The sequence below is a fragment of the Castor canadensis genome, chromosome X (genome assembly GCF_047511655.1).
Source record: "Castor canadensis chromosome X, mCasCan1.hap1v2, whole genome shotgun sequence".
Classification (NCBI taxonomy): Eukaryota; Metazoa; Chordata; class Mammalia; order Rodentia; family Castoridae; genus Castor; species Castor canadensis.
This window is the reverse complement of record NC_133405.1, coordinates 93,829,002-93,847,236: the sequence shown is the minus strand read 5'-3', so window position 1 is coordinate 93,847,236 and position 18,235 is coordinate 93,829,002.

Genomic DNA, 18,235 nt, shown 5'->3' with positions numbered 1-18,235 from the left:
GGGAAGGGGAGACACAGATCCAACTGAGCCTTCTCCCCACCAATTTGTTGATGCATGCCACAAAAAATTCTCATGTTGTACAGAGGCCATAAGGCCCCTGGGGTGATGTCAAAGCAAATATATGTGCCAATTTGGGATAAGAGTTTGGACAAAATGATATGCTTACCTCTTGCCACCTCCCATTCATAAGACAGGGCCACAGCATTGTGGGGTGTGGTTGGAGCTGTTCAGTCATAGAAAGGAAAACACTTATAGATAATTATTGGGGGAATGAATGCACTAATTGATGACTGTGCTGTTTGGAAAGTGGACTGGCCATTCTTCATGTAAACCTTTAAAAGGAATAGCCCAAGTACAGGAAGATCTGATGTATGACTGTTGGGATGCTGGCAAATCTTGTTCTTAGGAAAAATAAGATTGCCTCAGATCCCAAACCCAACACTGTACCTCCTCTTCACCTTGTGATGGATATAGGTGGTTCAGAGATTGAGTCAGTATGAACAGAGTCTTTCTGAACAGAGTCTTCAAAATCAAGACCTAGGATTCATGATCCCCTTGAGTTCCTGGTGTATTTTCTGTTGCAAGGGAGGAATAAAAATAAGGTCTACCTCAGAGGCTGTTGGGATGATTAAATCCAGTAGTACATGAAAATCATACACACAGAACATAAGTGATATGAAAATATTTGATCATGATTCCCAAAGGATATTTGGAAAACTGAATGTGTGTTTTCCTACTTTTGAATTTTCCTTTACAAGTTTAATATTGGCATTAAGACCTGAAGGTGCCATGTCATCCTTTCAAATGTATGTAATGGACTTTATACACAAAGCACAGTGACTCTTTATGTACATACAGCTTAAAAAATATGTGAATTAAGTCTTATTTAACAAGTAGAAATTGTGTATCATTCTTTTTTGCCATAAGATAGTATTTTAATTAAAATTGCTTCTTGTCAACTTTAGCTGTGTGTGTCTCAAAGGTTGAACATCTTTCTTTGATCACCCTCTTTTTCTTCTCAACTTATCCCAGCAAGCACACATCTCCCTAGGGACGCATCAGATCAAATAATTGTGCAAGGAACCTCCATGGAGGGCTTTCATGGGAGATGCCACTGTCTCTCTTGCCTCTTATACACAGAAGTGTCTTGATGGGGATTTACCTGAGAATCAAAATGGAGAGACTTCAGGGTGTGACTTGTATGTTCAGATATTCTGATTAAGACTTCCACAGAGAATAACTGGACCATCCAGACTTTCATAAGTGGAAATAAAGACTAAGGCATTCATGTATGCATTAACATTATAACCTCAGGCTCCCTTTTATCAGACTGTTGGGTTATGTTTGTGAGATCCAATCATTTTTCTGGCATTCTTGATGTCCATTTACCTGAGGGCACTCAGAAAATCTATATGAGAGGAAATTGGGGAACTTCATTTTTTCACATTCTGCATAATCTCCTGGCTTTGTCTAAAGGATTCTGTATCCTATTGTCAGTCACATATCCAGAGAAAGCAAAATGCAAGAAAATGAACATTGAATAAATACCTACAGATAAATAATGGGAAAGTGATCTGAGACAGTTTTACAACACAGGGGAAGATTACATCAAAATATGAAAATTTGTCTTAAGCATGTAGAAATTGCTCTTTCTGCTCTGGAATGCACACATTGGAAAGTACCAGTCAGTGGATATGTAGTACTTAGGTTATTTGGATATTTTGTAATGTTTTGCTCTTGTCTGTGCAGAGATTTCCACTGCTTCAGCAGCCAGAAAAATGCTTCAAAACATGGTTGAATAGTTTTGTTTATGAGCTTGTGATAAACATGTCAAAGAAGGTGCAAAGGAGGAAAGGAGGCGACTCAGCCCAGAAGAGGCAATAGAGAAACAAAGCTTTGAAGTGAGCGGAACCCTTGTTCTGCCTCACAGATTAGTACTGATGCTTTTAGTGGATTTGCTTTAATTCCTTGCCTGTGGAAGCTCTCTAAACATTTCTCAGATCCATGGATGTGGCCATTTTGTCATGCATTCATAGACGCAGGGAAGGACAGATAGAAGGACTAAGGCAAGATTCGTCAATAACTTTATGGTCACATTGCTGGCACAAAAGTATTTGCACAATTTGCACAATAAAAAGAAGCCTCAGTTTTTCAATGCAGGCTTTTTTTGGTGGGGGGCGATACTGAGGATTGAACTCAGGACTTTGTGCATGCTAGGCAAACACGCTACTTCTTTTTTTTATTATTCATATGTGCATACAAGGCTTGGGTCTTTTCTCCACCCTGCCCCCACCCCCTCCCTTACCACCCACTCCGCCCCCTCCCTCTCCCCCTTACCCCCTCAATACCCAGCAGACACTATTTTGCCCTTATTTCTAATTTTGTTGTAGAGAGAGTATAAACAATAATAGGAAGGAACAAGGGTTTTTGCTGGTTGAGATAAGGATAGCTATACAGGGAGTTGACTCACAGTAATTTCCTGTGCGTGTATGTTACCTTCTAGGTTAATTCTTTTTGATCTCACCTTTTCTCTAGTTCCTGGTCCCCTTTTCCTATTGGCCTCAGTTGCTTTTAAGATATCTGCTTTAGTTTCTCTGCATTAAGGGCAACAAATGCTAACTAATTTTTCAGGTGTCTTACCTATCTTCACCCCTCCGTTGTGTGCTAAAGCTTTTATCATGTGCTCAAAGTCCAATCTCCTTGTTGTGTTTGCCCTTGATCTAATGTCCACATATGAGGGAGAACATACGATTTTTGGTCTTTTGGGCCAGGCTAACCTCACTCAGAATGATGTTCTCCAATTCTATCCATTTACTAGCGAATGATAATATTTCATTCTTCTTTATGGCTGCATAAAATTCCATTGTGTATAGATACCACATTTTCTTAATCCATTCGTCAGTGGTGGGGCATCTTGGCTGTTTCCATAACTTGGCTATTGTGAATAGTGCCGCAGTAAACATGGGTGTGCAGGTGCCTTTGGAGTAACCTGTGTCACGGTGTTTTGGGTACATCCCCAAGAGTGGTATTACTGGATCAAATGGTAGATCAATGTCTAGCTTTTTAAGTAGCCTCCAAATTTTTTTCCAGAGTGGTTGTACTAGTTTACATTCCCACCAACAGTGTAAGAGGGTTCCTTTTTCCCCGCATCCTCGCCAACACCTGTTGTTGGTGGTGTTGCTGATGATGGCTATTGTAACAGGGGTGAGGTGGAATCTTAGTGTGGTTTTGATTTGGATTTCCTTTATTGCTAAAAATGGTGAGCATTTTTTCATGTGTTTTTTGGCCATTTGAATTTCTTCTTTTGAGAAAGTTCTGTTTAGTTCACTTGCCCATTTCTTTATTGGTTCATTAATTTGGGGAGAATTTAGTTTTTTAAGTTCCCTATATATTCTGGTTATCAGTCCTTTGTTTGATGTATAGCTGGCAAATATTTTCTCCCACTCTGTGGGTGTTCTCTTCAGTTTAGAGACCATTTCTTTTGATGAACAGAAGCTTTTTAGTTTTATGAGGTCCCATTTGTCTATGCTATCTCTTAGTCACTGTGCTGCTGGGGTTTCATTGAGAAAGTTCTTACCTATACCTACTAATTCCAGAGTATTTCCTACTCTTTCCTGTATCAACTTTAGAGTTTGTGGTCTGATATTAAGATCCTTGATCCATTTTGAGTTAATATTGGTATAGGGTGATATACCTGGATCTAGTTTCAGTTTTTTGCAGACTGCTAACCAGTTTTCCCAGCAGTTTTTGTTGAAGAGGCTGCTATTTCTCCATCGTATATTTTTAGCTCCTTTGTCAAAGACAAGTTGGTTATAGTTGTGTGGCTTCATATCTGGGTCCTCTATTCTGTTCCACTGGTCTTCATGTCTGTTTTTGTGCCAGTACCATGCTGTTTTTCTTGTTATTGCTTTGTAATATAGTTTGAAGTCAGGTATTGTGATACCTCCTGCATTGTTCTTTTGACTGAGTATTGCCTTGGCTATTCGTGGCTTCCTGTGTTTCCATATAAATTTAACAGTAGATTTTTCAATCTCTTTAATGAATGCCATTGGAATTTTGGTGGGAATTGCAATAAACATGTAGATTACTTTTGGGAGTATAGACATTTTTACTATGTTGATTCTACCAATCCATGAGCATGGGAGATCTCTCCACTTTCTATAGTCTTTCTCAATCTCTTTCTTCAGAAGTGTATAGTTTTCCTTGTAGAGGTCTTTCACATCTTTTGTTAGGTTTACACCTAGGTATTTGATTTTTTTTGAGGCTATTGCAAATGGAATTGTTTTCATACATTCTTTTTCAATTTGCTCATTGTTAGTGTGTAGAAATGCTAATGATTTTTCTATGTTGATTTTATATCCTGCTACCTTGCTATAGCTATTGATGATGTCTAGAAGCTTCTGAGTAGAGTTTTTTGGGTCGTTAAGGTATAGGATCATGTCGTCTGCAAATAGGGATATTTTGACAGTTTCTTTACCTATTTGTATTCCTTTTATTCCTTCTTCTTGCCTAATTGCTCTGGCTAGGAATTCCAGTACTATGTTGAATAGGAGTGGAGATTATGGGCATCCTTGTCTGGTTCCTGATTTTCGAGGGAATGGTTTCAGGTTTCCTCCGTTAAGTATAATGCTGGCTGTAGGTTTGTCATATATAGTTTTTATAATGTTGAGGTACTTTCCTTCTATTCTTAGTTTTCTTAGAGCTTTTATCATGAAATGGTGTTGGATCTTTTCAAATGCTTTCTCTGCATCTATTGAGATGATCAAGTGGTTTTTGTCTTTGCTTCTGTTAATGTGATTTATTACGTTGATTGATTTTCGTATGTTGAACCACCCCTGCAACCCTGGGATGAAGCCTACTTGGTCGTGGTGAATAATCTTTTTGATGTGTTGTTGAATTCGGTTTGCCATTATTTTGTTGAGGATTTTTGTGTCCATGTTCATTAAGGAGATTGGCCTATAGTTCTCCTTTTTGGAGGTGTCTTTGCCTGATTTTGGGATAAGTGTAATACTGGCTTCATAAAATGTGTTTGGCAATTTTCCTTCCCTTTCTATTTTGTGGAACAGTTTAAGGAGAGTTGGTATCAGTTCTTCCTTAAAGGTCTGATAGAATTCCGCAGAGAATCCATCAGGTTCTGGACTTTTCTTTTTGGGGAGACTCTTGATTGCTGCTTCAATTTCATTTTGTGTTATAGATCTATTCAGGTGATTAATTTCCTCTTGGTTCAGTTTTTCCTCTTGGTCATATGTATCTAGAAATCTGTCCATTTCTTTAAGATTTTCAAATTTATTTGAATATAGGTTCTCAAAGTAGTCTCTGATGATTTCCTGGACTTCCATGGTGTTTGTTGTTATCTCCCCTTTTGCATTGCTGATTCTACTAATTTGGGTTTTTTCTCTCCTCATTTTACTCAGGTTTGCCAGGGGTCTGTAGGTCTTGTTTATTTTTTCAAAGAACCAACTTTTTGTTTCATTAATTCTTTGTATGGTTTTTTTGGTTTCTATTTCATTGATTTCAGCTCTTATTTTTATTATTTCTCTCCTATTTGTTTTGGGATTTGCTTGTTCTTGTTTTTCTAGGAGTTTGAGATGTATTATTAGGTGATTGATTTGTGATCTTTCAGTCTTTTTAATATATGCACTCATGGCTATAAACTTTCCTCTCAGGACTGCCTTAGTTGTGTCCCATAGGTTCCAGTATGTTGTGTTTTCATTTTCATTGACTTCCAGGAACTTTTTAATTTCCTCTTTTATTTCATCAATGATCCATTCTTCATTAAGTAATGAGTTATTTAGTTTCCAGCTGTTTGCATGTTTTTTGTCTTTACTTTTGTTGTTGAGTTCTACTTTTACTGCATTGTGATCAGATAGTATGCACGGTATAATTTCTATTTTCTTATATTTGTTGAGACTTGCTTTGTGCCCTAGGATATGATCTATTTTGGAGAAGGTTCCGTGGGCTGCTGAGAAGAATGTATATTGTGTAGAAGTTGGATGAAATGTTCTGTAGACATCAAGTAGGTCCATTTGATTTATTGCATATTTTAGATCTTGGATTTCTTTATTGATTTTTTGTTTGGATGACAATTCTATTGATGATAATGGGGTGTTAAAGTCTCCCACAACCACTGTGTTGGCATTATATATGCTTTTAGGTCTTTCAGGGTATGTTTGATGAAATTGGGTGCATTGACACTGGGTGCATAGAGGTTGATAATTATTATTTCCTTTTGGTCTGTTTCCCCTTTTATTAGTATGGAATGTCCTTCTTTATCTCGTTTGATCAATGTAGGTTTGAAGTCTACTTTGTCAGAGATAAATATTGTTATTCCTGCCTGATTTCAGGGGCCATTGGCTTGGTAAATCATCTTCCAGCCTTGCATCCTAAGCCTATGCTTATTTCTGTTTGTGAGATGGGTCTCCTGTAAGCAACAAATTGTTGGATCTTCCTTTTTAATCCATTTCGTCAAGCGGTGCCTTTTGATGGGTGAATTATGTCCGTTAACATTAAGTGTTAGTACTGATAGGTATGTGGTGATTCCTGTCATTTGGTTGTCTTAGTTGTTTGAAGGTTTGATTGTGTGTACCTAAGTTGAGGTTACTCTCTACTGTCTTGCTTATTCTTTGCCTGTGGTTTGGTGCTGCCTGCCTTTTCATGGTTAAGTTGGGTTTCACTTTCTAAGTGTAGAATCCCTTGAGGAATCCTTTGTAGTGGTGGCTTTGTGGTCACATATTGTTTTAGTTTCTGCTTATCATGGAAGACTTTTGTTGCTCCATCTATTTTTAATGATAGTTTTGCTGGGTAGAGTATCCGAGGGTTGAAGTTATTTTCATTCAGTGCCTGGAAGATCTCACCCCACACTCTTCTTGCTTTTAATGTTTTTGTTGAGAGGTCTGCTCTGATTTTGATGGGTTTACCTTTGTATGTTATTTGTTTTTTCTCTCTTACAGCCTCAATATTCTTTCCTTAGTTTCTAAACTTGTTGTTTTAATGATGATATGTCGTGGGGTAGTTCTATTTTGATCTGGTCTATTTGGTGTCCTGGAGGCCTCTTGCATCTGTATGGGAATATCTTTCTCTAGATTTGGGAAATTTTCCATTATTATTTTGTTAAATATATTACGCATACCCTTCGCTTGCACCACTTCTCCTTCTTCGATGCCCATGATTCTCAAGTTTGGTCTTTTGATGGAGTTGGTGAGTTCTTGCATTTTCTTTTCACAGGTCTTGGGTTGTTTAATTAATAGTTCTTCAGTTTTTCCTTTATTTACCATTTCATCTTCAAGTTCTGAGATTCTGTCTTCTGTTTGTTCTATTCTGCTGGATTGGCCTTCTGTTTTGTTTTGCAGTTCTGTTTCGTTCTTTTTTCTGAGGTTTTCCATATCCTGGCTGGATTTCTCTGTAATGTTGTCTTTTTTTGTCCTGAGTTCATATATCTCTTTGTTCATTGTGTTTTCTCTTTCACTTTGGTGTTTATACAGTGCTTCTATGGTTTTTTTTATTTCTTCTTTTGCTTTTTCAAATTCTCTATTTTTGTTGTCTTGGAATTTCTTGAGTGTCTCCTGTACATTTTGGTTGACCCTATCCAGTATCATCTGTATAAAATTCTCATTGAGTACTTGTGGTATGTCTTCTTTTAAATTATTCTTGTGGGCTTCATTGGGTCCTTTGGCATGGTTTATCTTCATTTTGTTGGAGTCTGGATCTGAGTCCCTGTTTTCTTCATTCCCCTCTGGTTCCTGTACTAATTTTTTGCTGTGGGGAAACTGGTTTCCCTGTTTTTTCTGTCTTCCCGTCATTGTCTTTGGTTTTGTTACTGTCCCTGTACTGTGTGCAATTAAGTATTTTCTAGCTTGTAATAATAACAATGGTAATATTTAGAATGGAAGGGTGAGCTGAGATGGAAAGCAAGAAGTTAAAGAAATGAGAAAAACAAATACACAGACTGGAAGGAGAAAACAGAACAAGGTATCAGACAAGAAGGTTTCAAAGGTATAAACAGGGAGCTTTAGTGTACTAATCGAGAGTAAGCTGAACAGACATTAGAGAGACAGAGGATTGAAAATCAAAAGTAAAAAAATAAAGATAAGAATAAAAAATAAAAAATAAGTAATTGAAAGAAAAATCTATATATAAAAATGTATTAAAATAAAATGAAAAAAATAGAAAATTTAAAAAAACCCAAAAAGCCAAAAAACCAAAAAACGTCCAAGTTCAAATGCAATGAAGTTTCACTCTTAATAATTTGGGTGTCTGTCTCAGTCTCCAATCCTGGAGATGGTGCCTCAGATGTTGTTCTGTAGTTGTCTCATCAAAGGGGACGCATAAAGTAGTACAAAACTACACACACATGCACAAAAAAAAAAAACCCACCAAGTGTCCCAAGTTCAAATGCAATACAGTTTCCGTAAGTTTTTCAGCTTGCAGGTGTAATTTGGTTGTTCTCTCATCAAAGGTAGGGAGACAAAGAAAAAAAAAGAGTCTGGAGACAGTTGTGAGAATGGTATCTGCAGCTGTGGCTTGCCTGCCCACTGCTGTCAGCCTGCTGTTGCTGGAGGCATTATTTATTTAGATCTCAGGGGTCAGCTTAGCACTCACCTGGCCCTGCAGGCTTTGTTTGCTCAGATTTCTCCTGTGCGTGAGCCTCTGCTACAGGCTTTCCCCTTTCCAAGCACACTGGGAAAAGTGACACTGCACCCGTGTTGTCAGGCCTGCGTGTTTATTTACAGTTCATGTGGGAGGTGGGTCTTCCCCCCTCTCCTGTGCAGTTTTCCTCCCACCACCACTTTCACAAGCTTTCCTGCTCCTGATTACTGGGGGGTGCTGCTGCTCCTGCCAGCTGCCATGTTTGTTTACAGTTCACATGGGAAGTGGGTCTTCCCTCCTCTCCTGTGGAGTTTTCCTCCCTCCGCCACTCTCACAAGCTTTCCCGCTCCTGGTTGCTGGGCACGCGCCCCCGCTCCCGCCAGAGGCTCTCCGGCCAGGCCGGCTTGTTTATTTACAGTCCCCGGAAGGGTTCCCTTCCCCCAATCTTCGGCACTCAGTGCGCCCCACCCTCTTTCCTGTGTGTCTTTATTGCTCTTATTGCTTATTACTCAGTTTCTCTTTTTTTTTTTCCCCGCGTGGATGTCAGCCTGTCCAGGGGGCTATGCTGCTCTGGCCCAGGCTTGTCTGTGGGAGTACCGCGGTACCGTGAAGCTCACCTGGTCCACGTCTTCCCAAGCCGTGTGGGCGCCGGCGACTGGCGGCCCGGGGACCCTCCTGGTTTCTCTGTTTAACGTGAAGTGGAGATGCTCTGCGCCGGCTGGAGGTGTGGAGGGGTCAAAGTTATGCCTCTTTTCAGTGATTATGCCTGCAAAGTGTGTCTCCAGTGGCTCTCCAAGATTTCACTATAGGAGGCTCGCTTTCTGCTTTCTCCCTCTGGCCGCCATCTTGGAATCCCTTCAGTCTCCATTCTTAATGATTATACATCCCAATGAGTGTCAATAGTTAAGAGTATGTTCAATCTGTCAATGTTAGACCTGCAAACCCCAATGTTTTCCTTCTTTAACTATTACCATTAGCAATGAGGTCTTGCAGGGAACCCTGTGCTGGAGTTCAGATACAAGCACTGGGCAGCTGAGAAACTGAATAATGGGCAAGATATGATGGACATGTTGTGATGTGAGAGAAAAGAGCAAGCCAATGGGAGAAAAACCTTCCTTGTTTCCTTGATAGATCTCAATCTTTCCATTTACTGCTGACTTCTGAGACTGCATGAAAGAAGGCTAGAATATAATTTGCACAAAATAAAGCCTGTGACCTGATGTCTTTGAGGGTTGTAGTCTGGTTGCTTACCAAAATATCAGAATGTAGATTTCTTTTATTCATAATAGATTAGTGTTTAACACCCAGACACAACTGTGGGAGAGAAAGGGTGTCTTTAAAAAAAAAAGCAGTGGTCATTCTCTTTAATAATTCAATTCCCAAGGATTCCAAGATGGCAGCTGAAGGGCGGAAGCAGAAAGCATGTCTCCTAAAGTAAAATCTTGGAGAGACACTGGAGATACACCTTACAGGAAAAACCACCGAGAAGACGCAAAACTTTGACTCCTCCACACCTCCAGCCTGCGCATAGCATCTCCACTTCACGTTAAATGGAGAAACCAGGAGGGCTCCCGTGCCACCACCAGATGCCAGCGCCCAGACGGCTTGGGAATATGCGGACCACAAGGTGAACTAACCTGGACGCAGTACTTCCACAGACAACCCTGGGCCAGATCAGCATAGCCCCCTGGAAAGACCGACCCCCACCCAGGGCAAAAAGAGAAACTGAATAATAAGCAATAACAACAAAAAAATGTAGAATAGAGGGTGGGGCACCCTGAGCACTGAAGAGGGGGGAGGGGAAATCCCTCACATCCTGGCTGGAGAAGGCTGGAGCAGCGGCACATGCCCAGTAACCAGGAGCGGGAAAGCTTGTAAAAGTGGCAGTGGGAGAAAAACTCCACAGGAGAGGGGGGAAGACCCACTTCCCATGTGAACTGTAAATAACCACGCCGGCCTGACAACGTGGGTGCAGTGTCACCTCCCCCAGTGTGCTTGGAAAGGGGAAAGCTTGTAGCAGTGGCATCGCGCCCAGGAGAACTCTGAGTAAACAAAGCCTGAGGGGCTAGGTGAGTGTTAAGCTCACCCCTGAGATCTGCATAAATAAAACCTCCAACAACAGCAGGCTGACAGCAGCGGGCAGGCGAACCACAGCTGCAGATAGCCATTCACAGACGTGTCTCCAGACTCTTTTTTTTCTCTCTCCCTATCTTTGATGAGAAAACAACTGAACTACACCTCCATGCTGAAAAATGTACTGAAACTGTATTGCATTTGAACTTGGGACACTTTGCGGGTTTTTTGTTTTGTTTTGTGCAGTTTTATTCTGTTTTATGTTTCCCCTTTGATGAGACAACTACAGAACAACATCTGAGGCACCATCTCCAGGATTAGAGGCTGAGGGATGAACACCAAAATTATTAAAACTGAAACTATTGCATTTGAACATGCAGATTATTTTAATATATTTTTTTAAGTTTTTAATTTTTAATTTTAATTTTTATTTTTCATTTTAAATCCTCTGTCTGTGCCTCTAATGCCTGTTGAGCTTACAGTTGATTAGTACACTATCTCTCCCTGTTTATATCTTTGAAACTTTTCTTGTTGTTTGTATTTTTTCTACTTATTTGTTTTTCCCTTTTTCTTTAACTTCTTTGCTTTCCATCTCCTCTCACCCTTCCATTCTAAATATAACCATTGTTATTATTACAAGCTAGATAATACTTAATTGCACACACTACGGGGACAATAACAACACCAAAGGCAATGATGGGAAGACAAAAAAACAGGGAAACCAGTTTCCCCACTGCAAAACATTAGTATAGGAAACAGAGGGAAATGAAGAAAACAGATACTCAGGTCCAGACTCCAAAAAAATGAAGATAAACTATGCCAAAGAACCCAATGAAGCCCACAAGAACAATCTAAAAGAAGAAATACTACAGGTAGTCAATGAGAATTTTATAGAGATGATACTGGATATGGTCAACCAAAATGTACAGGAGACACTCAAGAAATTCCAAGACAACAAAAATAGAGAATTTGAAAAAGCACAGGAAGAAATAAAAGAAACCATAGAAGCACTGTATAAACACCAAAGTGAAACAAAGAACATGATTAATAAAGAGATAAATGAACTTGGCAAAAATAGACAACATTAAGAGGAAGGAATTCAGGATATGGAAAACCTCAGAAAAAAGAACAAAACAGAATTTCAAAACAAAATGGAAGGCCAATCCAGCAGAATAGAACAAACAGGAGACTGAATCTAAGAACTTGAAGATGAGATGGTAATTAAAGGAAAAACTGAAGAACTGTTAGTTAAACAACGCAATGCGAGAACTCACTGCCTCCATCAAAAGACCAAACCTAAGAATCATGGGCATTGAAGAGGGAGAAGAGGTGCAAGCAAAGGGAATGTGTAATACATTCAACAAAATAATAACAGAAAATTTCCCAAATCTAGAGATATCTATTCGCAGACAGATACAAGAGGCCTCTAGGATACCAAACAGACCAGATCAAAATAGAACTACCCCACGGCATATCATCATTAAAACAAGTACAGAAACTAGGGAAAGAATATTGAAGGCTGTAAGAGAGAAAAAACAAATAACATACAAAGGTAAACCCATCAAAATCACAGCAGAATTCTCAACAGAAACATTAAAAGCAAGAAGAACATGGGGTTAGATCTTCCGGGAACTGAAAGAAAATAAATTCAACCCCAGGGTATTCTATCCAGCAAAACTATCATTCAAAATAGATGGAGCAATAAAAGTCTTCCATGATAAGCAGAAACTAAAACAATATGTGACCACAAAGCCACCACTACAAAAGATTCTCCAAGGGATTCTGCACAAAGAAAGTAAAACCCAACATAACCATGAAAGGGCAGGCAGCACCAAGCTACAGGTAAAGAAAAAGCAAGAAAGTAGAGAGTAACCTCAACTTAGGTACACACAATGAAACCTTCAACAACTAAGACAACTAAATGACAGGAATCACCACATATCTATCAGTACTAACACTTAATGTTAACGGACTTAATTCACCCATCAAAAGACACCGTTTGACAAAATGGATTAAAAAGGAAGATCCAACAATTTGTTGCTTACAGGAGACCCATCTCACTGACAGAAATAAGCATAGACTTAGGATGCAAGGCTAGAAGAAGATTTGCCAAGCCAATGGCCTCCGAAAACAGGCAGAAGTAGCAATACTTATCTCTGACAAAGTAGACTTCAAACCTACATTGATCAAATGAGATAAAGAAGGACATTCCATACTAATAAAAGGGGAAATAGACCAAAAGGAAATAACAATTATTAACCTATATGCACCCAATGTCAGCGCACCCAATTTAATCAGACATACCTTGAAGGACCTAAAAGCATATATAAACGCCAACACAGTGGTTGTGGGAGACTTTAACACCCCATTATCATCAATAGATAGGTCATCCAAACAAAAAATCAATAAAGAAATTCTAGATCTAAAATATACAATATATCAAATGGACGTAGTTGATGTCTACAGAACATTTCATCCATCCATCTTCTACACAATATACATTCTTCTCAGCAGCCCACAGAACCGTCTCCAAAATAGATCATATCCTAGGGCACAAAGCAAGCCTCAGCAAATATACGAAAATCAAAATTATACCATGCATTTTATCTGATCACAGTGCAATAAAACTAGAACTCAACAACAAAAGTAAAGACAAAAAACATGCAAACAGCTGGAAACTGAATAACTCATTGCTTAATGAACAATGGGTCATTGATGAAGTAAAGGAGGAAATTAAAAAGTTCCTGGAAGTCAATGAAAATGAAAACACAACCTACTGGAACCTATGGGACACAGCAAAGGCAGTCCTGAGCGGAAAGTTTATAGCCATGAGTGCATATATTAAAAAGACTGAAAGATCCCAAATCAATCACCTAATGATACATCTCAAACTCCAAGAAAAACAAGAACAAGCAAATCCCAAAACAAATAGGAGAGAAATAATAAAAATAAGAGCTGAAATCAATGAAATAGAAACAAAAAACCATACAAAGAATTAATGAAACAAAAAGTTGGTTCTTTGAAAAAACAAATAAGATCAACAGACCCCTGGCAAACCTGACTAAAATGAGGAGAGAAAAAACCCAAATTAGTAGAATCAGGAATGCAAAAGGGGAGATAACAACAAACACCATAGAAGTCCAGGAAATCATCAGAGACTACTTTGAGAACCTATATTCAAATAAATTTGAAAATCTTAATGAAACGGACAGATGTCTAGATACATATGACCATCCAAAACTGAACCAAGAGGAAATTAATCACCTGAATAGATCTATAACACAAAATGAAATTGAAGCAGCAATCAAGAGTCTCCCCAAAAAGAAAAGTCCAGAACCTGATGGATTCTCTGCTGAATTCTATCAGACCTTTAAGGAAGAACTGATACCCACCCTCCTTAACCTGTTCCATGAAACAGAAAGGGAAGGAAAACTGCCTAACACATTTTATGGAGCCAGTGTTACACTTATCCCCAAACCAGGCAAAGACACCTCCAAAAAGGAGAACTATACGCCAATCTCCTGAATGAACATTGATGCAAAAATCCTCAATAAAATAATGGCAAACCGAGTTCAACAACACATCAAAAAGATCATTCACCATGACCAAGGAAGCTTCATTCCAGGAATGCAGGGGTGGTTCAACAAACAAAAATTAATAAACATAATAAACCACATTAACAGAAGCAATGACAAAAACCACTTGATCATCTGAATAGATGCAGAAAAAACCTTTGATAAGATCCAACATCATTTCATGATAAAAGGTCTAAGAAAACTAGGAATAGAAGGAAAGTACCTCAACATTATTAAAGCTATATATGACAAACCTACAGCCAGCATTATACTTAACGGAGAAAAACTGAAACCATTCCCTCTAAAATCATGAACTAGACAAGGATGCCCACTATCTCCACTCCTATTCAACATAGTACTGGAATTCCTAGCCAGAGCAATTAGGCAAGAAGAAGGAATAAAAGGAATACAAATAGGTAAAGAAACTGTCAAAATATCCCTATTTGCAGATGACATGATCCTATACCTTAAAGACCAAAAAAACTCTACTCAGAAGCTCCTAGACACTATCAATAGCTACAGCAAGGTAGCAGGATATAAAACCAACATAGAAAAATCATTAGCATTTCTATACACTAATAATGAACAAACCAAGAAAGAATATATGAAAACAATTCCAATTACAATAGCCTCAAAAAAAATCAAATACCTAGTTGTAAACCTAACAAAGGATGTGAACAACCTCTACAAGGAAAACTATACACTTCTGAAGAAAGAGATTGAGGAAGACTATAGAAAGTAGAGAGATCTCCCATGCTCATGGATTGGCAGAATCAACATAGTAAAAATGTCTATACTCCCAAAAGTAATCTACATGTTTAATGCAATTCCCACCAAAATTCCAATGACATTCATTAAAGAGATTGAAAAATGTACCGTTAAATTTATATAGAAACACCAGAGGCCACTAATAGTCAAGGCAATACTCAGTCAAAAGAACAATGCTGGAGGTATCACAATACCTGACTTCAAACTATATTACAAAGCAATAACAATAAAAACAGCATGGTACTGGCACAAAAACAGACATGAAGACCAGTGGAACAGAATAGAGGACCCAGATATGAAGCCACACAATTATAACCAACATGTCTTTGACAAAGGAGCTAAAAATATACAATGGAGAAAAGACAGCCTCTTCAACAAAAACTGCTGGAAAAACTGGTTAGCAGTCTGCAAAAAACTGAAACTAGATCCAAGTATATCACCCTATACCAATATTAACTCAAAATGGATCAAGGATCTTAATATCAGACCACAAACTCTAAAGTTGATACAGGAAAGAGTAGGAAATACTCTGGAATTAGTAGGTATAGGTAAGAACTTTCTCAGTGGAACCCCAGCTGCACAGCAACTAAGAGATAGCATAGATAAATGGGACTTCATAAAACTAAAAAGCATCTGCTCAACAAAAGAAATGGTCTCTAAACTGAAGAGAACACCCACAGAGTGGGAGAAAATATTTGCCAGCTACACATCAGGCAACGGACTGATAACCAGGATATATAGGGAACTTAAACAACTAAATTCTCCCAAAATTAATGAATCAATAAAGAAATGGGCAAGTGAACTAAACAGAACTTTCTCAAAAGAAGAAATTCAAATGGCCAAAAAAACACATGAAAAAATTCTCACCGTCTCTAGCAATGAAGGAAATGCAAATTAAACCCATACTAAGATTCAACCTCACCCCAGTTTCAATAGCCATCATTAGCAATACCACTAACAATAGGTGTTGGCGAGGATGCAGGGAAAAAGGAACCCTCTTATTTTGTTGTTGGGAATGTAAACTAATACAACCACTCTGGAAAAAAATTTGGAGGCTACTTAAAAATCTAAACATTGATCTACCATTTGATCCAGCAATACCACTCTTGGGGATATACCCAAAACACTGTGACACAGGTTACTCCAGAGGCACCTGCACACCCATGTTTATTTCAGCACTATTCACAATAGCCAAATTATGGAAACAGCCCAGATGCCCTACCACCGACGAATGGATCAAGAAAATGTGGTATTTATACACAATGGAATTTTATGCAGCCATGAAGAAGAACGAAATGTTAACATTCGCTGGTAAATGGATGGAATTGGAGAACATCATGCTTAGTGAGGTTAGCCTGGCCCAAAAGACCAAAAATCGTATGTTGTCCCTCATATGCGGACATTAGGTCAATGGCAAACACAACAAGGGGATTGGACTTTGATCACATGATAAAAGCGAGAGCACACACGGGAGGTATGAGGATAGGTAAGACACCTGAAAAACTAGATAGCATTTGTTGCCCTTAATGCAGGGAAACTAAAACAGATACCTTAAAGCAACTGAGACCAACAGGAGAAGGGGACCAGGAACTAGAGAAAAGGTTAAATCAAGAAGAATTAACCTAGAAGGTAACACACATGCTCAGGAAATCAGTGCAAGTCAAGTCCCTGTATAGCTATCCTTATCTTAACTAGCAAAAACCCTTGTTCCTTCCTATTATTGCTTATACTCTCTCTTCAACAAAATTAGAGATAAAGGCAAAATAGTTTCTGCTGGATATCGAGGGGTTGAGGGGGGAGACGGAAGGGGCAGGGGCGGGTAAGGGAGGTGGTGGGGGAAGGGGGGAGAAATGACCCAAACATTGTATGCACATATGAATAAAAAAAAAAAGAATTCAATTCCCTGGGTACTAGGGACTAACTGTAAAGATACCAGGTGAAAGGAGGAATAAGGGAAGTGTGCTTGCTTCTTTGGTGGGAATCCCTCAAAGTACCCATCCTTCTAACCTATACAGGCTTCCTAGCCTCTGAGAATCCCAATATTCAAGCAATTCCTTTAATATTAGTGGATTTGTGAGCTCAAATGTTCACTTTCCGTACATTAGCGTCACTTTACATGAATGGACCCTTCCCCTAGCATGTAAGGAGGAGATTCTCTGGGCTGAGTTACTGGCACACTCATTGGGAAGCTAGCCATTTCCCTAAGGTCTATCCAATCCATGACTTCTTATCAAACATTTTAGTATACAAAAAATGCTTTAGAGAAGGGGTTCTCCAATCTTTCTATTCTCTTCTTTGGTTCTCTTGTGTGAGCCCTCTATATAGAGGGATATTCAAACGTTTCTTTGACTAGAGGGAACGCAAGATGGAACCCAACATTTTGTGATAAAGTCCACACCTACTTCTGAGAAAAAGTCACCAACAGGCCATTCTGGGATCCTCCATCAATGTGTGGGAACATCAGGGTTCTCTGGACCTTCACCACTTCCATGCTTGGCTGAGGCATGACATGTAGAGCAAGCAACAGTCTATAAACTGGGTTCCTCACACTCATGGAAACTTGGAGAAGCAAAAAGTCCTTCACAGATTTTCTGAGCCCTAGTGTCTTCAGGGATTCTACTCCCAAATCTTCTGACTCTCTAAGTGTTGTTTCCTAAAACTCATCCACTGCTCGAAAACATATGGGCTCCCCGTTTCCACTTCTCTTTTTCAAATCTTCTTCCTCCCACTTTACAAAAGAGAACCCTCCCTCTAGCCAGTCACCAATGTTATCATGGTGAATTGGGTCCAGGCTTAAGAATTCTAAAGCCCCACTAAAGCTGGGTACAGTGGCACATGTCTGTAATCACAGCGTTTGGGAGGCTTAAAAGAAAGATCATGAGTTTGAGACTGGCCTGGGGTACACAGTTGATCCCATGTCAGTCAAAAAAATGGGAGTAAAAAACCCCAGACACCAAAGAAGGGTTAGAATATTTGATTATTGAAGTTAACAAATATCCTTTGACTGGTAAAGGCCTGCAATATGTCTACTCCCTCAATCTCATTAACACTTATTCCAATGAAACTATATTTTCAATAATTAATGGATTTATTACATTACTTGTTATATAGGTATACGTATATTCATATATGTATGTATACATTGTGTTCTTCCGTTTTCCATTGTTGTAACCAAATGCCCAAAATGAATAAAAGAGGTTTATTTAGGTCTCAGGTTTGGAAGCTGAAATTCC